We start from the raw sequence: 17,906 nt of genomic DNA, 5'->3' as shown, positions 1-17,906 counted from the left end.
AAGAGGAATCTGGAGAATAAATCGCTAAGGAAACAGTGTCACGGTATCACCAGTCGATCAATATACTACTCACAGACTGACATAAACTTCCTACCAAGAATAAATAATATGGGCACTGTGTGTGTGTGTGTGAGAGAGAGAGAGAGAGAGAGAGAGAGAGAGAGAGAGAGAGAGAGAGAGAGAGAGAGAGAGAGAGGATATACGACATACGGGGAATACCATTGGCCAACCCACAGACATACTCTGATATCAACCCATTCAATATGGTGTCGCCCATTATCTCTCTCTCTCTCTCTCTCTCTCTCTCTCGTACAGAAAGGATTAATGAAGGCAAAATCTCTTTCTCATTTTCGAAAAACCTCTCCAAAAACTTAATATACATCTATGGTAGCTAAAAGAAAAAAAAAATCGTAGTCATGGGATTTAGGGAACTCAACACACACACACACACACACACACACACACACACACACACACACACACACACACACACACACACGAAAAAATCCACTCCATTCACACAAACGCGGTGGAAAAAAGGCCAATATTTCGCAATTCTACATATATAACAATAAAGAACTGCAGTCAATTTGTGTTCACAGGACAGAATTGGGTCACACTCACACCTAGAACACTAAGTTGTGGTTACATGAAAATCAGTGCGTCTTAATCATGAGGCAAGACTGAGACACCTTTTTTTACAAATCAACTCTCCAGTCTGACTACACCTGGCAATCAAATGAGAGGGGTTAGGGATCTCTCTCTCTCCCTCTCTCTCTCTCTCACACACCCACACACACACACACACACACACACACACAATCCCTCCTTAGCCCACCCTCACCTCACGCCAGCCATGCACTTTCATGGGCACACCATAATCAGCCAATCACAGACCACCTTGCATGACTACGGTCTCTTGGAAGGAAGGAAGGGGGAAGGAAGGAAGGAAGGAAGGGGGAAGGAAGGAAGGATGGAAGGAAGGAAGGGGGAAGGGAGGAAGGAAGGAAGGGAGGAGGGGAGAGAGACAGTAAGCTGAGGGAGAGAGGAATGGAAGGAGGAAAAAGGATGGATGGAGGGAGGGGGATAAGGAGGACAAAGTTAATTATCTAATAAGCATATACTGCAAATTAAAAGGATGAAAACAACTGATATATAAAAAAGAAAAAGAAAGGAGAGAGAGAGAGAGAGAGAGAGAGAGAGAGAGAGAGAGAGAGAGAGAGAGAGAGAGAGAGAGCATGAGTTTTTCTTTACTCTTCCTTATTGCTCCCTTCCCCATGAAGAGAAACAGGCGATCTTAATATTTTTCTAATATTATATTCCCCCCCCCCTCTCTCTCTCTCTCATCCATTGTCATTTTACTGTCACACGTAAGATCTCGGCTTCGATCCAGTCCGAAGCAAAGGAAAACTTTAAGGAACTGTATTTCGTCAACTCATTCACTCCAATGATGCGTTTGCTGATGTATTCTTGCTACATCCAGAAAACATTATTGGACTTCGAGAGATTCTGAATAGTGAAGAAAATGAAGGCATTATATGTTTACCTCACTTTCCTCACCTATCTAATTCATCTGAATCACATTTTTTTTTTTTATGTGAGGAAGAAGGAACCAAAGGCAACGAGCCCGCAAAACCGCTCCTTCCAAGAGAAAAACAAAATACAAGACAGAGCCAAATTCAAGATCCGTTCATTTCGAGATGCCTGGACACTGCGTTTGAAAGACTGGAGATCATAGGAAGCAGGAAATACAGACAGAGGGAGACAGTTCCAGAGTTGACCTGTTGCATAAATGAAGGACTGGGAGTAACGGTTAACTCTTGCATTAGAGAGTTGGACAGAAAAGGGATGAGAGTTTGCTGCTAAACGGGTGCTACACGTCCGTCGTAGAGGTGGCGGAATGCATGCAGACAGTTCAGAGGAACAGTGACCATTGAAGCAGCGATAGAAAAGAGATAAAGATGCAACAGTGCGGCGAAGAGACAGAGGTTCAAGGGAGTCAGTAAGAGGGGGAGAGTTAATGAGACGAAAAGCCTTTGACTCCACCCTATAGAGAAGAGCTGTATGTGGGGAGCCTCCCCACACATGAGAGTTGTATTCCACGCAGGGGCGAATATAACCCCTGTATAGAGTCAACAATTGTGCAGGGGTAAAGAAGGAACGGAGTCGGCTTAGCACACCCAATCTCTTGGAAGCTGATTTTACAAGAGATGTAACATGATCTTTCCAAGATAAGTCCCGAGTAAATGAAACCCCAAACATGTTCAACGATGATGCAGGACTAAGCTGAACATTATTAAACATTAGTGGGCACACCTGTGGAAGACCATGTCGGCCTGACAGGTGCAAAAACTGAGTCTTTGGTGCATTAAAAACAACCAGATTATTTTTACCCCAGTCAGAGATACGAGCCAAGTCAGACATTAGGTGTGCCATAGCCTCATCCCTTGTTTGTTGAAGTAACTGCTGAGATGGACGTTGTGGGAATCGAATGAAAAGGTGAAGGGTGGAGTCATCAGCGTATGAGTGGACAGAGTTAGATGTACAGCTTAGAAGGTCATTGATGAATAAAAGGAAGAGGGTTGGTGATAGGACAGAGCCCTGAGGAACACCACTGTTAATAGATCTAGGAGAAGAACGATGGCCGTCTACAACAGTGGCTATAGAACGACCAGAAAGGAAGCTAGAGATGAAGGCACAGATAGAAGGATAGAAACCGTAAGAGGGCAGTTTGGAAATTAAAGATTTATGTTGTTCATTTTCATTTGCCTTTTACTTTGTTTCTCTTCACTCCCCTCTCCTTTCCCCCTTTCCCTTCTCCATCCCCTTCCCTCTCTCCTATCAACAATCCACTCAGATCTGGTCACTCAACTTCATTTTTAAATCTTCATCTGACTCCCATCCCATCCTTCCATCATATATTCCCCCCTCAATCCCCTCCCTCCCCATTACTCCATCATCCTGTCCTCTCTCCATCACTCCACCAACTTTCAATCAACTCTCTCTTCAGGTCACTTCACTTCTCTCACCTATCTTCATCTCTCATCCAATCCTTCCTTCCGCCATCCACTCCCATCTGCCTATTTCCCACTCCCATCATCTCCCACCTCCCCTCCCTAATCTATCACCCACTCATTCATATCTGGTCATTCCACCTCACCCATCTTCATCTGTTCCCCATCCCATCGTTCCTTCCCTCCTTCCCCTACCCATTCCTATCTGCCTTCCTACTTGCTTGTCTTCACTCCCACTCAATCCCTCTACCCTCACCTTCCTGTCCCCGGACCCCTTCCCATCCTATCACCCATCCATTCTGATCAGGTCACTCCACTTCCCTTACCAGTCTTCATCTGTCTCCCATCCCACCATTCCTATCTGCCTTCCTGATGTCTTCCCTTCAACCCCTCCTCCTACGATGCCACCTTACCGCAGTGCTTCAATCTGTCTCGTCCTCCCCACATCGTCCACCCATCAATCTCCAGTGCGCCTACCCCATCAGTCATCTCAAAACGGGGCACGTATTCACAATGGATCTTAACCAATTCACCTCAATGACTTACTTCAACTCTTTCAATCCGGCGATATCTATCTATCTATCTATCTATCTATCTATATATATATATATATATATATATATATATATATATATATATACACACACACACACACATATATATATATATATATATATATATATATATATATATATATATATACACACATTAAAGTTTCTTCGTGCTATCCTCAGACAATTTTATTCAATCCTGGATTTTTCAAAAACTGGAATGGTTGCTTTCACTAACATCTTAACTACCAGAGGCTCCTTTTGTTGAAGAAAATCGTCTAGTGGCGGAAGGAATAAGGCAGAAAAACACATCTTTGAGGTGAAAGCGTTAAGGCCTGCTTAGAATTCGCTTCGTGGAGAAAGGGAGAGAGAAAAAACAAACTTCCATTAATTCCTGTAATACAAGGGTTCTTTCTTAAGGCAGTCAGAAGGGGTTAACCAATTTCTAAGATAAACAAGTCTCCAAACTAATAAATAATGTCTTCGGCCTTTCTGTTGGGTCGTGTGTGTGTGTGTGTGTGTGTGTGTGTGTGTGTGTGTGTGTGTGTGTGTGTGTGTGTGTGTGTGTGTGTGTGTGTGTGTGTGTGTGTGTGTGTGTGTGTGTGTGTGTGTGTGTGTGTGTGTGTGTGTGTGTGTGTGTGTGTGTGTGTGTGTGTGTGTGATCCCGTGAATCCGATGTGGTCATTTTCCGCTTAATGCTTGAGGGAGTTTAAAGCAGCTCATTTCTAACCCTTTTTCCTCCTAGACTCCCTGAAACTGTCTGGATCTGACAAGAATATAACGAATATAACACAAACTAAAACACCAACCAATAAAGACGAAGACAAACTTATAAACAATCTCATACACAACTACGGGCCAAGAAAGTCTAAGAGTATGGAACCAGGAACCAATTATAGTCTTTAAAATGCACGCAGTCCCCCCTCCCTTTCTTTTTCATCCGGACGTCATGCATCCGGGGTCTACGTGTTAATTAAAATCCCATCCAATCTGATCCGAGTAGTTTTCATACCAGTGATGGAGAAGGAATGATGGCTTGCGTTCGTGCAGGCCTCATCATGGAATCCGACGTTCAGGGCAGTATTATATTGTCGATCGGTTTTGTGTCACGCGGTACACAAGGTTGTAGACTTGGATACTTGTTCTGTGTGTGAGTGTGTGTGTGTGTGTGTGTGTGTGTATCTCTTTCCTTGTCAGAATTCTCAAGATCACGTACCCATTCCAGAAATATAGGCCACTGCGGACTCTAAAGCAGCTTAGTTTTGGCCTCTGGATTCCACGGCCCTCTTCCCTTCTAGTTTATTTTTATGCCAAGTACGTTAATATTGTCTAGTATGTTATCAGTGTGATGTATGTCGATGTTAATGGACCCTATCTCAGTCCTTCCTTAGGTGGGAAAAGAGGTCTGATGATGATGATGACGATGATGATGATGATGATGATGATGATGATGATGATGATGATGATGACGATGATGATGATGATGTGAAGGTGTCCATCTCCAGTGCTATAATATTTTTACTCCAACTTCTCCCTGGTTTTCGTCCTTTTGCAGCTTATTTCTCATAGGTCTGTGGTAGAACATGGCAATATTTGGTTATACATCCTTTCTACAGCACTTCTTCGAGGCCCGCAGCATAGTCTAGCGTTAATCTATTGTTACACCTTAGTATTCGAGATGGAGTGATGGCAATTTTAGGCTGACAGAGCAAAACGGTCTAGTACAAGCTCAGTTCATAAAATCACCCCCGTTTCAAGCAGACTAAAATCCCCACAAGAGACAGCCAACAACAGGAGGGAGAGAGACAGCAAGGACGCAGGGACAAAGGGTGATTACAGGTGGTCACGCGAGCCTTCAGCACAGGTGAGATGATATTAGCAGTGAGGATTCCTTCAAGGTGGCGCCCGGAAGCAAATCAAGGTAGTAATGACGACACCAGGTATGTCATTTATATTTAGTCGATGCTATGTTTACCGATCATATTTATTTATTCAATATTTTGCAGGCATTAAACGTTTACTCACTGCCACAGCCATCATCATCATCATTCCCACCACTATTTTCATCTTCATCCTCATCATTCCCATCATCATCATCATCATCACCTTCATCATCACTATCAGCACCACCGTTATCATCACCATAACTCCCACCATTATTTCATCATCATCATCATCACCACTATCATCATCATAGAGATACAAGTACTGGGTTATTTTCCTGGCATGAATTCTACTGTGATTGAATATTTGCTGTTAGGATCTCGGTTCTTTACGCTTATGTGGTTTGTAAGTGGTAATAAATATGACATCACCACGCAAACCCTTCTATACACACACAGACACACACACACACACACACACACACAAGGTAAAAACAGACAGGGAGAGACATCAATTCATGAATATTTGCTGTTAGGATCTCGATTCTTTACGCTTATGTGGTTTGTAAGTAGTAATAAATATGACATCACCACGCAAACCCTTCTACACACACACACACACACACACACACACAAGGTAAAAACAGACAGGGAGAGACATCAAATCATGGATCCATCCTGTACACTATGACCAGGAAAATCTCACACACACACACACACACACACACACACACACACACACACACACACACACACACACACACACACTCACAAATCACTGGCCTAATAAATACATCCACGTTAATCACACCATTACCAGCCTTTAATGTTACACCAGTACAATATCTTCTGCCTATCACAACACAGACGGTGTGTATTAGTGTCCAAGTGGTGGCATGGATGGGTGTTTGGAGTATCTATTGGCGCACGGAACGGGCTTGAGAGAGAGAGAGAGAGAGAGAGAGAGAGAGAGAGAGAGAGAGAGAGAGAGAGAGAGAGAGAGAGAGAGAGAGAGAGAGAGAGAGAGAGAGTTTCATGTTCTACCTTTAACAAGCGAGATAACTAAGTAAATATTACATACCTGACGCACACACAGCACCAATTTATGAGTCATAATGAATGTTTATGGAAAAATAATTGCAGATTTATTGGCTATTCCACTTAAGTAAATATCAAAAGCCTGTCGATCTAATGCTACTAACGTTAGTACTCTTCATACGTGTACTTTATGATATATGGTGATAGGAACCAGAAATATTCCAGTACTATAAAAACATATTCCACAATTTACTGACTCATTACTGATTAACTGTCTTTTATATTTTATCGGTGCTAGAGAGGGACGTCTTCATGTGGTGGCACTGATGTAACTAGTTGGCTCTCCTGTCCGGTTATACAAACGTCCCTTGACTATCTCCTCATTCCCCCAAAGAAGGGTGGTGGACTGTGGGGGAGAGGTAACATAACCCTGCTTTTCAACAGGTTCAAGTTTCAGAAGAACCTACGACTGCTACTACTACAACTACTACTACTGCTTTCCTCTTGCTACTTTGAGACCTTTTTCTAGATCAGGAGATAATATTTAAAGTGTTGGAATGAGACAGAACCTTCAAACTTCTTTCACTGCTCGAAACTTCCTAACATCAGTGAGGTCACATGGAAGTAGCAAGAATATATCAAACAGCAGGTCATCCTTGCGAAGCGGCTAAAGGCTAATAGTATCTATAAATCAAGATATTTCAACGCAGTCTGCACGCTACCAACGCAGGTTACGCAACTGGGCATAAGATACCCCCCCCCCCCCAAAAAAAAAAAAAAAAAAAAAAAAAAAACTGACGTGATCACCTACTGACGATTCACTATAGGTTAAAAATAATCCTCTGATGCGACTAAATTTCAAGATGGCCTTAAACTCTTTGCAGGTAATATAAGAACTCTTATCCATCCTTTCAGTAGTCTCTCGTAGTGAAGAGGTTAAAAGAAAGACGCCATTTAATGACTTCGATATTCTCCCGTAATCAATATAATCTTATCTAGTACCCAACTCCATATCTTATTGAGGGCGGCCTCGGAAAAAAATATTCGATTATTCTCCTCTGTTCAATAATATCTTTTCCTCCGACAATATGTAACTTTTCTTCACATCTTCCTCCCTTCCTCTCTTAATCCTTCCACATTTTCTTCCTCATACTTCCTACTCTTCCTCCCTCATACTTCCTACTCTCCCTACCTCAACATAACCACTTTCCCTCATACTTTTCACCCTCCCTTCCTCAACATACTATATTCCTTCATATTTCTCACTCTTCCTCCCACAACAAACCACCCACCCTCATACTTTCCAACCTTGTTCTTCGAGTTCATTCTTTTTCTACCAATTCTTCTTTTTCTTAATTCTCATACCTTCAAAATGAAAGTCACTCCCCAAAAGAAGCTCAATTAACAAAGGCCATCCTCAAATAATAATAATAATAATAATAATAATTAGCATGACTAGCCCATATTGGCTTAGATCCACACACTAGCAATGGATAAAAGTGGTAGTTCTGTCACTAAAATCCGTCAATATCCTCCTCCATTTTAGTCTGAATAATAATAATAAAAAAAAATCCTTGGACCTTTGACCCGTATTCTAGGTGGCCCAGAAAGCTCCGTGACACCTCTTTCTTGGCGATTCATTTTACAGATTACACCTGAACGTTCTCGTGTGTGCCTTTTTATCACTTTAGTATCACCACACTTTGCATTAATAACATACAAGAGGGCACTGAAGGGGTCATGTGATGAATAAATCGTTAAGGAAAAGGTGTTACGGAACCTCCAAAGACCAATTAATTATAGCCTACGTCCTTATGTCGGGCCAATAATTTTCTTTTATAACAAAAAGGGTCGATCAATATTTCCCATATTTTTGGATTTTTTGACTGCCAATAAAATTACTTCCTATAAACCACGCAAAACAAAAAAATACAATAAAAATAAAGACAAAAATATAAAAAAATAAAAAACAGTAAAACAGAAACAAAAAAATAAAAACGAAAAATAAAGACAGTAAAATAAAATCCTTCAGTTTCCTCGACATTAAGGTCATCGGAGTCTTCTAATTCAGAGCGGGATTTATGGCGTACTGTGTGAAGACGGCTATGCTACGCCAGGCTGGGCTATCGATCTGGCTATTCCCGGGCTATAAATGAGAGGTAAATATAGTCCGGGGCGTGGAGGAAGACGGTGGGGGTGAGGGTGAACGCGGTGGATTCGACAATTATGCAGTTGGGGAGGTAGGTGGGTAGGCAGGTCGGAGGGTACAATATGTAAGTAGGATGGTAGGTAGGTAGGTAGCAGGTAGGTATGTATGTAGGTAGATACGTAGGGAGACAGGCAGGCAGGCAAAAGGAAGGAAGGACGGAAGGAAGGGAGGAAGGAAGGAAAGGAGAAAAAGAGAAAAGGAAGGAAGGTAGGTAGGTAGGTAGGTTAGAAAGGAACAAACAGGTGGGTAATAGGGTTAAGATAAATAAGATTAATGGTCTAAGGGCCAGGATCGTTACTCACATAATCCACCCCTGCTATTACTACTACTACTACTATTATCACTACTGCTACAATTACTGTCACGGTACGACTACTACTACTACTACTATTACTGTACATGTCTTTAGTTTTCACCTCTTTTAATTAACACGAGAATTGTTAAATAGATGGGCTGGGGGTTTCATAGGTGGGTTGAGGGGTTTAATAGGTGGGTTGAGGGGTAAATAGGTGGGTTGGGGTAAGTAGGTGGGTTGGGGGTAAATAGGTGGGTTGGGGGTAAATAGGTGGGTTGGGGGTAAATAGGTGGGTTGGGGGGTAAATAGGTGGGTTGGGGGTAAATAGGTGGGTTGGGGTAAATAGGTGGGTTGAGGAGTTAAATAGGTGGCTTTGGGGGTTAAATAGATGGGTTGGGGTTAAATAGGTGGGTTGAGGGCTAAATAGGTGGGTTGGGGTTAAATAGGTGGGTTGGGGTTAAATAGGTGGGTTGGGGTTAAATAGGTGGGTTGGGGTTAAATAGGTGGGTCTGGGGGTTCAATAGGTGGGTTGGGGGTTAAATGGGTGGGTTAGGGAGTTAAATAGGTGGGTTGGGGGTTAAACAGGTGGGTTAGGGGGTTAAACAGGTCTCTCTCTCTCTCTCTCTAAGTCCGTGGTACATTAACAGGGTCAGAGTTAAGATGAATAAGAACAATAAGTAAAGGAAAAAGCATCATTACTTTGGCCATAACCCCATTACTACTGCATATATATATCTTTTTTTCGCCTGTAATTAACCTGTCTTTCCTTGATCGCCCTCATTAATACCTTTCAGCCTCTCAGGTGTAATTTACATCTTAATTATTTTACACTGACTCTCATTTACTCTTATAATATATTCTCATTTACTTTATTATTTCCTCTTGCAATTTCTTTATTTTTTACTGTTATCATATTTAATCTGTACTTTCTTATACCCTTTACCTTACATCGCCTTATTTATTCACTATTCTCTCTCTCTCTCTCTCTCTCTTAAGTATTCAGGCTCTTATAAGTCAACCTCGGCACAAAAGTTTACCCTCAGATGATATATACAGTAAATCTAGAGTTGCCTCTACCATAAGACGGTTAATGAGGACAGTACTAACATTTTTAAGTTTCAGTGACTCAATCTCTGCTGAAAAAAAATAAAATCGTCTGTGGAATAAAATATAGGGGAAAGAGCGCACAGCAGAGGGCTAATATTTTCAGTTATTTTGTTTAACTTTCTATCTATCAGTCCATCTATATCATTTATCTATCTACTTCCAACTACCTATCTATCTATCTATATTTATCTATTAGTTCTTTTACCCATTATATACCGTAAATTTTTCTTCCCTGCCCCAAACTCTTGTCATTACCCTTCGTGGAGTTGGCTGCAGTAAATCTCACCAAGAAAAGAAAAAAAAATCACTGGGAAGTTTGATACTTAACCATTTACGACGCTATTCCGATGACCGTAATGCCAAGCTAAGGATACATATTTCACTTCATATTATGGACCATCGGCTTTATCGAATCAGGCTTCCCTCAAGTAGTCCGTTATAGCGAGGGGTCTACTACCTCATTTACGTCACCTGTGGGAACATTAGAAGAATAATAACTTTTGTTTTTTTTCTGCTGCAATGAACTGATCTTAGCTTTTTTCATTCTGGCTAACACTATGTAATTTTTGTGATGAGAGAGAGAGAGAGAGAGAGAGAGAGAGAGAGAGAGAGAGAGAGAGAGAGAGAGAGAGAGAGAGAGAGAGAGAGAGAGAGAGAGAGAGAGAGAGAGAGAGAGAGAGAGAAATCGTTCTACACTCCTTTACTCTTCATCTTAATTGCTAAACTGTAACACATTAGCACTACAATATGGCAATAGTCACGAAGAAGTGCTATAATAAAGATTTAGGTCCGTGATACAGTCTTTTGGTAGTTGTGAAAGGACGAAAATCTGGACAATCCTGTAACTCTAGAATATGCTGCTAGTCACGAAGAAGTGCGACGAGAGGATGTAGGACTGAGATACTGTTTATTTTCTGCCACTGAACTACGTGAAATTAAGTGGAAATGGACGAAATTCTGGGGCAGTTTAAGTGAACGAACTGCCTTCCTTTAGCCTACGTGACAAGGGTTTCCTCCACGTCATTATTTACTGGAATCCTGTGACGTCTGGATGTAGCAAGAATAAACTGAAAGAGAGAGAGAGAGAGAGAGAGAGAGAGAGAGAGAGAGAGAGAGAGAGAGAGAGAGAGAGAGAGAATCACCATGGGCAGTGCTTCTATCAAAATCCATCTCCGTTGTCAGTGAATGTGCCACAAAAAATAATCCTAATAATGTACCGTATCCTCCTTACTTATATGCATACTAATTTCTCATCTACAATCAGCCCACTTTAAGCAATTACGATCTTCAATTTCCCTTTAAAACACAAAAACGCTCGCTATTACCATCTCGTATTCTCGTCGAGTTAGGAGACTCCTAACACCTCTTCTTTAGTTACTTATTTTTTGCATATGGCTAGTGGATATCCTTTTGTAGGTTATTTATATAGTGTACGGCGATGTTGGAAGGAGTTATATAACACTGAGTACAGTAAGGTGTAATAAAGTAAATCGCTTAGGAAAAGGTGTTAGGGAGCTTCCACATCCAACGAGAATATCGAGCATTGTCAGTCATATGTAATGGTCTAATGTATATACTATTTTTTGCTCTCAAAATTTTACTTATTAATTATTAACCCTCAAAATTTTACTAATCTATTTTACTTTGGCTGTCATCACACGATTTTGCTCGCCGAAGAGAAGCCTTCCAAAGTCTGAGGATTATGGCACTGTGCCGAGTTCATTCTTAAAGCTTGGGCACGAATCTGTTTAATTCCGGATAACGTCAGACAATTTTACTGGCCCAGAGGAAGCGTGATCTGCGGATTATTAAGCTTCGCCATGTAAATGGCGAAGCTTATTGTTTTCGTAAGTATTATTACTATATTTCTTTGCACTATTATCTTAGATCTTCATGATATTGTAAAGGAAAGTACCCTAGAGTAACCCAAGTACTTGTGCCAAATATAAATGACCTTGACCTATTTTTGTAGGTCGCATAATCATTTCTGGTGCAAAAATTGCATATTTGAAATTGATATATCTCAGACACCTACTGAGATATAGATATCCGGTTGATAATCCCATGATAAAAGCTTGCTGAGAAATTTGGCTGAATATTTTGCCATTTAACCTAGTGTAAAGTACCAAATTCATTTTTTTTTTTTTCCCGCAAATTTCAGAGATAACTACACAAGCTGCAAAGCTGTAACTTTACAGAAATATAGCTGTGGTCCCTCTTATTATCTGAATGGAATTTGGTTACAGTTACACATACAGTTAGCCAGTTATTGACACACATGTAAAATGTACCCAAGCGGACTTCCATACCTTTGTCTTCAGATCTTGTTGACGTTACACAAGAAGCTATCTTAGGTTAATCTACGTACATGTATCAAATATGAAACACCATGGACTACTTAAAAAGCTCAAAGACTTGTTTATGAAGCCAAAAATTTCATACCATATATAAAATAAAGTTATGGTGAAGCTTTTTTACTGTGGCTAAACAATAAGTAAACAGGTTATTATTATTATTATTATTATTATTATTATTATCATCATTATTATTATCATCATTCTCACGAGTATTTGCTTTTGCCATCGCTACATACATCTTCCAAATTCCTCCCCCAAACATCCGCAAAATTTAGGTCATCATTTTCACACCCTCCTATCAGCTCTATAAATAACAGCACGTGCCAATCTACTTCCCTAATTTCACAGGTAATCTCCAAATTGAGGACAATGAGCTTCCTGCAACTGCCCTGGGAAGGTGTGCTTTTTACCTGATTGAAATGAAAGGAATTCCTTGAGACGGTTAATTTATTTCTAATTTTTATGTTTTTCTTTGGTTAATGGTTTACATGTGTGTGTAATTCTCCCCGACAAGGAAAGTATGTTTTCAGCCCTGTTTGTCTCTTAGTCTGTTTGTCTGTTAGCAAGATTACTTAAAAACTAAATGGGAGATTTGGACCAAATTTGGTGGCTTGATAGCCCATGTCCCAGGGAACAATCGATTGACTTTTGGAACCGACGTTTGTTAGTTTGTCTGTTAGCAGGATTACTCAAAAACTAAAATAGATTTGGGCCAAATTTGGTGGATAGATGGCCCATGTCCCAAGAAACAATCGATTGACTTTTGGGACCGATCCGGAATGTATTACAGACTCTGGATCCGGAAAACACTTTTTGCGAAACCCTAATCAGTGATGAGAAAACGTAATCCATTGTGAAGAGCAGTTTGAAATTTACGTTGCCCTTGTCGGTGAGGTGCGCTCCACTGAGTGCCCCTCTAGCCTTTGTCTGCTTGCTTCCTTTGCACTCGTTTATGTATATATATGTACTGTATCTTTGTTTGTACTGCTTCTCCTCCCCTCCCAACTTTCCCCACCTTATACTTGTCGATGCCCTATTTTCTTTGTACTCTCTCTCTCTCTCCAAAACCTGTCATGCCTTCCTTCTCGTGGAACTCTCTTCGATGCCTATTTTCTTTGTACTCTCTCTCTCTCTCTCTCTCTCTCTCTCTCTCTCATGATGAAGCCAGCTAGGGCAGGGTGAGCTTCTAATAACTTCAAGTGTGAGGGGACGAGCAAGGGGAAGACGAAGCTTTCACACACGCACACATACTCCCCAGTCACTATGCCCACAAACACACACACACACACACACACACACACACACACACACACACACACACACACACACACACACACGTAGGCACATCCTATCCCATCCCTCATTCAGTCAAAGCAGATACGGTCTCACACACACACACACACACACACACACACACACACACACACACACACACAAGCACGTAGGCACATCCTATCCCATCCCCCTTTCAGTCAAAGTAGATACGGTCACACACACACACACACACACACACACAAGCACGTAGGCACAACCTCTCCCATTCTTTCAGTCAATGTAGGCAAGGTCAAACACACACACACACACACGCACACACACACGTAGGCACATCCTTTCCCATCCCTCTCTCATAGTCAAAGTGGGTACGGTCACACACACACACACACACACCATAACCACTCCACTACTTATCGAATTATCACACTGTCTGGCTATGTTAACTCAATCAGCCCAAGGACGTCACTATAATTCTACTCCTGCTCCCGACAGACAAATTTACTAATCTTAAAAGCGTACCCAAGGACTGAAGGGGTTAAGAATGGATATTTCTAACCTGCAATTCAAAAGCTCTCTCCTGATCCACTGATGAGAAGAAAAAATCGCTTGGAGACAGCAAGGACAAAAACGAAAAAAAGAAGAAAAGTTATGGTGAAAAAGTTAATTACGTATTTTTCCTGTCATCTTTAAATCATCGTACGGCTAATAAAGAGAGATCATTTATATCAGGCATTAGCACATAAGTAGCTCATTAACTAATCATCTGGAGAGTCATATGTTAATAATTTAAATGATGCATATTTCCTTCCTAATCATCGCGTAATTATACTAGGGAAATATGGATGGATGATTTGCAGGGGAGGGGGGGGAAGGATTAAAAGCAACTCATTGGCCATTAAACTGGGAAATGTACGGGCAAAATGCAGTTAACGAATGCCAATTGGTTAACGAATAAAATCACACACACACACACACACACACACACACACACAATCGTTCCTCGTACCCTACTAACCTGAAAAGCACCACAACTACAAATACCATCATAGTTCGTCCACCTCAACTTATCGATTTTCGTTTTTTTTGTACCTACTTCTCTTAACATAAAGGTAGAAAAAGGCATTACAACGGCACTACATAATTCCCACAGCACTTTTTTTCTGTACCTTGGGCCATATTCTAGTGTTAATTTCTTGTTACAGATCGGGAACCAAACTGAGTGATGATTATTTTATGCCAAGTTAAAGTGAAAAGACTACAGCTATCAAATTTGTATTATGAATGGAAATTACGTCATTGTTACACAAGCTCATTCACCACTTATCCATTTTCCATCAACTAAATAACAATACTTTTTCTACTCTTGCATGGTACACAAACTGCATCAAATAAGTGATAATCGATGACAATAAAAACAATAAAATTATTAGGAAAAAACACATAATGAACTACGTTAATACTGATAAAGTGAATAACAACAGCAACTGCAACTTCAAGAAAAACAAAATCAAGAGAAAAAAAACACTCACCAATCACACCTGTCTCAAGGAGGAATGTGATCGTCAGGCGGCAGCAAATCTAAAATAAAAACAAACTAATAATAATAATAATAATAATAATAATATAAAAAGATATTCATAATAATAATAATAATGATGATAATAATAATAATAACAATAATAATATAATAAAGATATTCATAATAATCATAATAACAGTAATATCCATAAACCAAATTCAAACATCATTTACTACCGACACTACTAAAGCCGATATTAATAACAATCTAAATAACTAACAACCTAAATAACAATACAAGGCATGAAGAGTAAAAATTAGACTACTACTACTGACAATAATAATAAAAAATTAATAATAATAATAATAATAATAATAATAACGATGATGACAATAATAATGATAATATCAATAACAATAAAAATAATAATAATAATAATAATAATAATAACAACAACAACAAAAACTACCAAAACCAACACCCCCACTACTAAAACTAAGGGGGGGAGGCTTACCTATAATTACCTGCTTAACTCACTCCAGTCAGCACCACCCCTTCAGACCCTCTTATTTCCCACTTTAATTTGCTTGTAATCCCCCCTGAATCGCCACTTTAAATCCGACAAGAGCAATAATTCCAAGTTACGAGAACGCCTCGGAAATTCAGCATCACAGGGAGAGGAGATTACAGGATTTATATGGGTCTATTTACTCTTCATTTCAGTGGGGAAATATGGTGATGATGATGACGATGATGATGATGATAGTGGTGGGGGTGATAATGACTATGGTGGTGGTGGTAGTGGTGACAACACTGGTAATAATGATGATGATGATGATGATGATGATGATGATGATGATGATGATGATGATGATGATGGTGGTGGTGGTGGTGGTGATGATACTGGTAATAATGATGACGATGATGATGAAGGTGGTGATGGTGGTGGTGGTGGTGGTGACGATATTGGTGATGATGATGAAAAATTATACTTCAATATCCTCGATTTCTAAACAAGTCAGTAATAAAATTAATTCACGTGACTCACGTGCACCCTTCAGCACGATTTAAGCCACAGACTGACGACTTCATTCTGCTCAGGCTGATTTTATTCCGCTCAGGACGATTTTATTCTGCTTAGGATAATTTTATTCTGCTCAGGACGATTTTATTCTGTTTAGGATGATTTTATTCTGCTCAGGACGATTTTATTCTGCTCAGGACGATTTTATTCTGCTCAGGACGACTTTATTCTGCTTAGGACCCCTCGTAGTGATGGCAGGTTAATTAGAAGCAATCGCGATTAACCCTTCGTCCAATTATATACAGCTAGTTTTCTTGTAACGATGAATTTAACCATCTAGTAGACCCATCATAAGAAATATCCATTAACCTGCTGAGTACGATTAAGCATTTTTTTATTTTATTTTACATGCACATTATTATTATTAATTATTATTATTATTATTATTATTATTATTAGCGTTATTATCATCATCTCTTTGCATAGGTGAAACTGCTCCTAGTGAAAAATTTAACGCCTTCAGCACTAGGCAGCCCCTCCTCTTGTGTGTGTGTGTGTGTGTGTGTGTGTGTGTGTGTGTGTGTGTGTTATCTCTATTATTTACCTCGAGATATTTTTCGAAGTGGAGGCGTTAAATATATCAACGTAAATCCGTCTATTGCTGAGCCTGGTGGAAATCTGATTACAATGCAAATTACTTCACCCTCCTGAGAGGTTCATCACGTAAACATCCTGACCTATTCCTAGTCTGTTCTTACAGTGTCCCCTTTTTACTCTAACTTGGCCTAAAAATACCATCGTCCCTTACTGAATACTGAGTTGTGACAATAGAGTAACACTAGAATATGGTGCCAGTCACAAAGATGTAACAACAGATTATCATTAAAATGTGGTGCTAGTCACGAAGTGCAATGGAAAGGATGAAGAGCCATAGTACTCTATTTCTACCACAGACCTACGTGAAATAAGCTACAAAAAGACGAAAATCCCGGCCAAGTTAAGGTGAAAGTACTAGCATATGATTTCCTTCAGTGTAAGAGTCCGGCGCGTCCCTGGTGGTAATAAGACTTAATGAGAGCTGTATGTAATCCACCCAGCCTGAAAATGCACATCCTAAGCTGAATAAAGGGGTCTGGAGACATAAACACTGCAAAATACCCCGTACGTTAGTGTCTTCCGGCACTGAGGTCTGGCCTGCTGAATAATTTATCTGGTAATCAATACGACCCTGTTCCCTCCTGCCAGTACCTGTAACTGCTTTAAAATGTACAGCTCACATGAACCCACGGATGGACCGACCGGGGGATGGATGGGGGGTTAGCCCCCCAGTGTTTGTATCTGAGCTGGTCAAAAAATTATATACCGAGTTAGTCAAGTGTGTGTGTGTGTGTGTTTTTTTTTTTTTTTACATAAAAGGAGAGGTCTCCGAGAGTACAAAATATTGTTTTTACATAAGTTTTTGGTATACATATATTTGGAGGACAAAATACAAAATACCCTAGTTTTCCTCCTGTCAGGAGAATAGGCTAAGCCAAAATCAAGTACCGAAGCAATCAAGGTGCCTGGACCTAGACCCCCTTCACCCACAGAACGGTGGCGCGGGTGGGGTGGGGTAAATTCGTATGCACTCCTGC

General features: G+C 40.3%; 2 protein-coding genes across 3 annotated transcripts in view; one reads left to right on the top strand and one right to left on the bottom strand.

The window, feature by feature from the left end:
- The window catches only part of Cbs (Cystathionine beta-synthase), a 90,446-nt gene extending 75,137 nt beyond the window's left edge, over positions 1–15,309 (bottom strand). For both annotated transcript variants that reach the window (XM_080284400.1, XM_080284402.1), the window contains exon 1: positions 15,259–15,309. The gene's annotated coding sequence lies outside the window, so the exon portion shown is untranslated. The remainder of the gene's footprint in view (positions 1–15,258) is intronic.
- The window catches only part of LOC145414935 (gamma-glutamylcyclotransferase-like), a 62,288-nt gene that overhangs the window by 10,949 nt on the left and 33,433 nt on the right, over positions 1–17,906 (top strand). The gene's annotated exons all lie outside the window — the stretch shown is intronic.

The sequence above is a fragment of the Coenobita brevimanus genome, chromosome 101 (genome assembly GCF_032717465.1).
Source record: "Coenobita brevimanus isolate Jiangsu-jjx chromosome 101, ASM3271746v2, whole genome shotgun sequence".
Lineage (NCBI taxonomy): Eukaryota > Metazoa > Arthropoda > Malacostraca > Decapoda > Coenobitidae > Coenobita > Coenobita brevimanus.
The sequence above is the reverse complement of the archived record's forward strand: the minus strand, read 5'-3'. Positions and strand labels throughout refer to the sequence as shown.